Raw genomic sequence first — 6,791 nt, forward strand, 5'->3', positions numbered from 1 at the left:
CATTGCAATGTCCCTGAACCTGATTCTCCTCACTGGCTGCTGCTTCTAGGGACATGCAGTGTGATAACTTCACTGGGGTGAGACCATAGCTCAGGCATACGAAAAGGTCTTGGGTTCGATCCCCAACATCACCAGCTGAAAGGATCTCAGGTAGCATGCCTCAAAAAGACTTTTGCCTGTCAGCATCTTGCAAGGTCAGGGCCACTAGCGAGGCCTACTCCAGGTTTCAGGCCACCTTCAGCAAACTGACCGCTCTTTACTGTGGCAGGAATGCAGGTTTTTTAAATTCTCGGTGGGGCTGGCCGACAGCCTTAGCAACTGTTTTCTAGCCTTAAGATGCATTGTGTGTGAGGAAAGGGGGACAGGGAGTCAACAGCTGCCAGGAGAATGATGCTGCTGCTGCTGACCTGTTGAGAACAGGTTGAGAACCAGTGTACACAACTGGGGGAAGATGAGAGGGTCTCACCCAGCCAGGAGCCACTTGGATCACCCCAGCACTGTCTTTTCTAGTGGCTATCTGCTGGTGTTCTTTTGCATCCTTTTAGATTGTGAGCCCTTTTGGAACAGGGAGCCATTCGTTGTTTGTTTGATTTTCTCTGTAAACCGCTTTGTGAACTTTCCATTGAAAAGCGGTATATTTTTATAACTTTCCATTGAAAAGCGGTATTATTATTATTATTATTATTATTATTATTATTATTATTATTATTAGGTTATATTTTTATAACTTTCCATTGAAAAGCGGTATTATTATTATTATTATTATTATTATTATTAATAGGTTATATTTTTATAACTTTCCATTGAAAAGCGGTATTATTATTATTATTATTATTAATAATAATAATAATAATAATAATAATAATAATAATAATAATAATAATAATAATAATAATAATCCATAGACATTATGGGAGAGAGGAGGAAAACAAGACAGGACATCCATTCTCAACAGTAGCCCCATTTCTTGCTCATAGTGTTTAGTCCTGCCTTTAAGGTTTATTTATATTACTTACAGCCCAATCTTATTCTTCCCCTCTGTGGACACAGCAAGCCCTAAATGGCTACTGCTGTATTCTGTGGGGGAGGGGCAGTTGCAGAGGTCTCCTCTGGATAAATGAACATTTGTTCCCATATCTAGTGGAAAAACTCTGCAGTGCAGAGGGAACTACTAGGACCTGCAAATTTGCTGGCACAGGTCAGTGTAAACCTGAGCCATGAGACTGGTCTGGGAAAGGGGCTAGGATTCAGCAGCTACCATCAAACCTGCCCGCTTCCCAGACCCAATCTGCTCTTTGCCCATCCCTATCTCTGTCCTTGTTAAATAGCGGGTCCATACAAATAAAGGAAGGCACAGAGATAACAGCTCAACACATTTATTTCATCTTCAGAACAGAATCTGGTAAGGCAAACACCCCTGGCTTTATACCCCTTAGCTCCACCTAGATGCCCCATGATTGGTGCTGTTGAAATACTTGAGGGCTAATCGGACGGAAGAATTTCGATCCACCACCCAATTGGCAGGCCGTAAGACTGGACCAATGGGTTATGCAGGATTTCGATCCCGCATAACTTGCTGCATAACAGTCCTGTTCCACCTTCTCCTGTCCCTGTTGTCACCATGTTCCAAGCTCTCCTGTTTGAGACAACTCAAGCACACACCATTGTTGCCTGGGAATGGAGTCATAGTTCTCTTGAGTTTTCAATGACCCCTCTTCTGTGCTTCAAAAGACCTACTGGGAGGAACAGGTATTATAATGTAGAATTGACTCTTCATTAATGTTCTTACTGTGTTCTTATTCTCAACTGGCTTTGGATAATGGTGGGCAACGTGGATCGGGAACATTTTCAGCATAATTGTACCCTCCTTTGTAGATTTGCACAATATCACATCCACTGATATGTGTTTTCTTTTATGACTTTCCCCTCATAACAACTGATAGTTTAAAAAAAAAAAAAAAGCATTGGCTTCATTAAGATTCCTCACAGACTGAAAGTTTGACATATACGTAAAGATCTTGCCGATTCAGGGGTACAACTTGTTTGTGCAGCCTGTGGAAATATTGTCTAACTCCCAGACTAAAAATTAAGAGCTGTGGGATAACAACGATGCCATGAAAATGTCCTAGCTTATTAAAGACTTGAAGATGATAGCATGCTTTTAATGTTTCACATAAATCATTTGGGATTTGAAGAACTTTCAGTGCTTGCAAAGAAGTCAGAATAAATGCTTACATGGGTAAAGAGAGGGGAAAAGACAACAATGCTGAATTCAATTTTTGAGCGTGGCATTCTCCACTTTCCTATGTGTTGCTTCACTCCAAACGGGAAAAACCAAAATAAAATCAGCTTTGTTCATGAGCATATGCTTTTGACATTTTTTTCTTCTTGAGGCCTGTGAATTATTAATAAACTAATTTCTCTTTATAGTTCAATCTTTGGAGATTTAAAATGCTCACTCAAATGCATCGAGAAGGAAAATGCTTCAGCTCCAATCAGCCCCTGTCTTCTTTCGAGATGTTGGCCTTGAGGTATCTCAGAGTCTTTGAAATCCATCTTTTATTCAGCCGGGAATTTCTGATGGCTTGGGGGTGTAGTCTGTTAATTCTGTCTAATGCCCTGTTTATGATCAGCCCATTTCAGTCATATGACTTTGTGCCTTTTTACTTTGCTCAGGAGCTAAATGAATTTTCTCTCTTTACCTCTTTATGTGACCAGAACGTTAACTAACATTTTGTGACAGGATGTTTGGGAAACATGGGATCCTGAAATAATTAGGAAGACATCCGAACTTAATCACTGGAGGATCTTCCTGTTTCCTTCTGCAGCAGAGGCAAAATAATTTCCACTAAAAGTTGGTCTTTTCCTTAGGCAAGATGTGTTGTATGTACACACACTGTCCAAGATAAACCCACTCTTCCATTTTCTATTCCAACCCCTCTGCACTAAGAAGAGCCCTGTCATGAATGCATGTAGTGAGGGGGAAGAAAGAGGCATGAAATGGCAGAGAATTAACAATGCATGTCATGCCCTCTTCTGCTCTGTTTTGACTCGGATATTGATGATCAGACAGGCTGTTGCCCTGCAATGAATAGTCACAGAAAGAGGAAGGGACTGGGATTTGTTCACACTGCATCACCCAACTCAGGGGAAGTCATGTGAGCTGGATAGTGAAAGACGGACTACAAATGATCAGCCGTATGGTCAGGATATAAGAGAAAGGTGGATGTGAACCAGGCAATCTGAGGGTGAGATCAGACATATCTTCTAAAAAGTGACCTCAACACACATTTACAGCAATCTAGCACATTGCTTTTTCAGGTTTGGAATGTGCGTTCAAAACACTTTCACTGAACTTAGATTGTATATCTGCTCACCATGAGTTGACATCACACCTCAGTAATGAAGTCACTGGAAAGGGAGTGCAGGAAAGTCAGTGATTGAATCGGCTCCCAGTCAAATAGGAGTATTTTCTTGCATACTGCATACAAATCAGCACATAGGAAGTGCTGCATAAATCATCACCATCATCATCAGTGGTGTCGCAGCCCACCAGATGTTTGGACTGGGATTTTTGGATGCTCACTAGTTTGAACTCTTCCCAAGAGTTTAAGACCAGTGAGATATTACTGTACAATGTTCAATGTTCCTAGTAGTTGTAGCAGCTGTAGTACTAGTAGCAGTAGTGATGAGGAGGAGGAGAGTTTTTGCACATATATATTTTTTCTTTACCGGGTCATAGATTCATACTAAGCTTGAGCATTAAGAAAGAACCTCCCTTTATTTTCATTGTATCCTTCAACCATGCTCCTTTTTGCTCTTTTCTGCCCTGAGGAAGGTTTCTTAAAGCTGTTCTCACTGTGTGCTGCTCCATAAGGTTATATGCTCCCTACATGTCTCACTACTGAGCATGTTCAAGGGCAACACTGTAAGGTTCAGTTTCCTGTTGGATCAGAGAACACTGGAGACGTACAGCATTTTTGTTACACTGGTTTATTTACAAATACACACATTGAGCATGGAGGAGCAGACAGGCACTCACCCAGACAGTGTTAATTTGTAAAGCAGTAGAAGAAATGCATCAGTTCCCCAGAGAAACCACATCCTTTGGAGCGCTCTCCTGCCATGTCTCCTCTTTACAAAGCAGCTGCAAAGATCAGACTGCTTCCTGCTGATGACACTGCATAAGGAATGGGAATGTTCAAAGAACTGGTTTGGACCAAAGGTCCATCTAGTCGAGCATCCAGTTTTCACCGTAACTAGTGGGTCCTAGACAGCAACTTTGATGGGTCATTTAAGAAACACCTTCTATCTAGAGTCTAAACATTAGTGGCCATTGAAGAAGTCAGCTGATCATCAGCAAGTAAGCAAATACAGATGATGGTCAGTCACTTGACTGCCATTACAATATCCTTGATGATTTCTGTATCCAGGGGTGACGCCATCATAGAGTTGACTGAAGCAGCTGCTTGAAAGTGCCAAAATGCTGGGAACTGCACCCTCCTGCCACTTCCTCCAGTGTATGTTGTGTACAACTGCTCCACTGAGTTGCACCAGAAGACCCAAGCACTTTGGATAAGGGATGCCCAACCAGTACGATCAGTTGGGTGTGCTAACCAAATATATTACTCCAGATTTATATGCACCATGGATTTATAGAGGTTATTCTCTTTTGCATATTATTAATCGTGTCTTTTTTTTATATTCTGGGATTAACACAGCCACAGCCCTAATGATCTGTTTGCTTCTTCTTTTAACAGCGGTGACACTGAGCTGACATTTTCCGGGAGCATCCACAATGATGTCTGCAACTCTTCACGGTTTGGGTTGAAAGCTACAAAACCACATTTTACTAAAGACTGCATGCCAGCCTCGTGTGGATGAAATAAAAACAGTATACAATGCAGCTTGATATTTTGTTTCTCATTCTTTAAGAAAAATCTGTAAAGAAAAATTAAATACAGGCCATTGGAGGGCTTGGAATGAAAACCTGCCTACACTTAAATGTGAAAATGTTGCTGAAATGAGAATTTCTCATTGCATTTCTTTATCAGAAACATTTAAAGAAGAAGATCTTTAAATCAACAAAACTAACTTGGATGGAGGCAGAATTCCCTTTAATGTCTAGTGGAAAAAACATGTTTGAACCCCCCCACAACTAGAAAATGCCTCAAGAAACAAATCTGAGCTATAATAGATACACTTTTATTCCTCATTATAGAGCCTAATTTCATGTAAAATATAGATTTTTAAAAAATCTTCCCTTTTCACTCTGGTGTCAATCCATTGCGGCTCAAGTAGACTGCCCAAAACAATTCCTCACATTTTACTTAGAGTGGATAGGAGAATAATCAGAACTGCAGCCATGCAAATACCTGTACAATTAGCACAATAAAGATATTACTCAGAATAAGGGAATTGTTTCTAGATATGATCTGTATCTGAATTTTCCCTGAGGCATCAACAGCTCTTTAACACAACGAAAATATACCAGAGCAGAAGAGGGGAATGATTTATATATACACACAACACCATAAAAAGCTGGAATGCCTTTTTCCTAAGAGAATATTCTTTCTTAATTCAAAAATTATTGATGATATTTCAGAAATTTACATTATATCTCCTATGAAAAGTTATCAGGGGAAAAATGGTTGGATAGGGAAGCATTATTCTTCCTTACAGGAAATTTTTTTCTTTAAAAAAAAAAAAAAGATACATGATTATTAAAAAAAACACAACCCTGTCTTTAGGCACACATCTTGCCATCATACCCCATGATTATTAAAAAAAACAACAACCCTGTCTTTAGGCACACATCTTGCCATCATACCCCATGTGAGACAAGGCATTTGTAAAATAGGGTCACCATTCATTAAATAATGGATACAGCCCAATTCAATCACATACTGCAGCGGCACTTAACTCACACTCTTCACCTTTAGGGCTGGTTCCTATCTTGGCACAGACAGCTGTTCCAAGCTACTGTCTTCTTCCCATTCTGAGCAAGTCAACCCTGACTCCCAGCCATGTACCGTCAATGCCAATAACAACTTCTCAATGTCAAATGGAAAGGGGATCGAGAAAGATGGATAAATCATAACACACATTGTGAAACTTGTATTTGTTTTAGTTTTAAAATAATCTGGGAGCTATTTTAACCTGAAGTCATCTTCATTCCCGTATCTGGGATTGTATATCATACATACCATAAACCATATACCCTAAAGTTCTCCTACTTTAATGCAAGAGCAAAGCTCCCTTCCTGCTATTATAAGTGGACTAAGAGCCAGAAATATGTTCTGCAGTCTCTGGGACCACTTTTTCTGCCTTGTGCCTAAGGCATTTTCTCTGTGCCCTTCAAACTGCAGGAAAACTGGTAGGTCTTGAGCACCCATCTTAGAACGGGAGAGGTTAAGGGTTAACGGTTCGTATCTTTTCTCTTAAGGTTTTACCCTGCACATGCCTGATCTCGTCTGATCTCGGAAGCTAAGCAGGGTCAGGCCTGGTTAGTACTTGGATGGGAGACCGCCTGGGAATAGTGGGTGCTGTAGGCTTATACCATAGTCTTTCGAGACTGAAGGTTGCCAATCATTTGTTTCTTTTCTCTTAAGGGTTTGTATCTTTTTTCTTGCATAAAACAAGGCTGTTGTTTTGCTTTTGGGTTTCTACTTCTCATCTCATTGACAGATAGGCCGTTGCCTGTAAAGTACTGCTCTTTAGTTACTCAAACAAACCTAACTTCACTGCACAAACCGAGCAGTCATTGGTCCAAGTTTGCAACTGTCCCCTTT

General features: G+C 40.4%; 1 pseudogene; it reads left to right on the forward strand.

Annotated features, from left to right (window-relative positions):
* The first annotated feature begins 6,438 nt into the window (after positions 1-6,438).
* On the forward strand, positions 6,439-6,554 carry LOC136642850 (5S ribosomal RNA; annotated as a pseudogene).
* The last annotated feature ends 237 nt before the right edge of the window (positions 6,555-6,791 follow it).

This window comes from Tiliqua scincoides, chromosome 2 (assembly GCF_035046505.1).
Source record: "Tiliqua scincoides isolate rTilSci1 chromosome 2, rTilSci1.hap2, whole genome shotgun sequence".
Lineage (NCBI taxonomy): Eukaryota > Metazoa > Chordata > Lepidosauria > Squamata > Scincidae > Tiliqua > Tiliqua scincoides.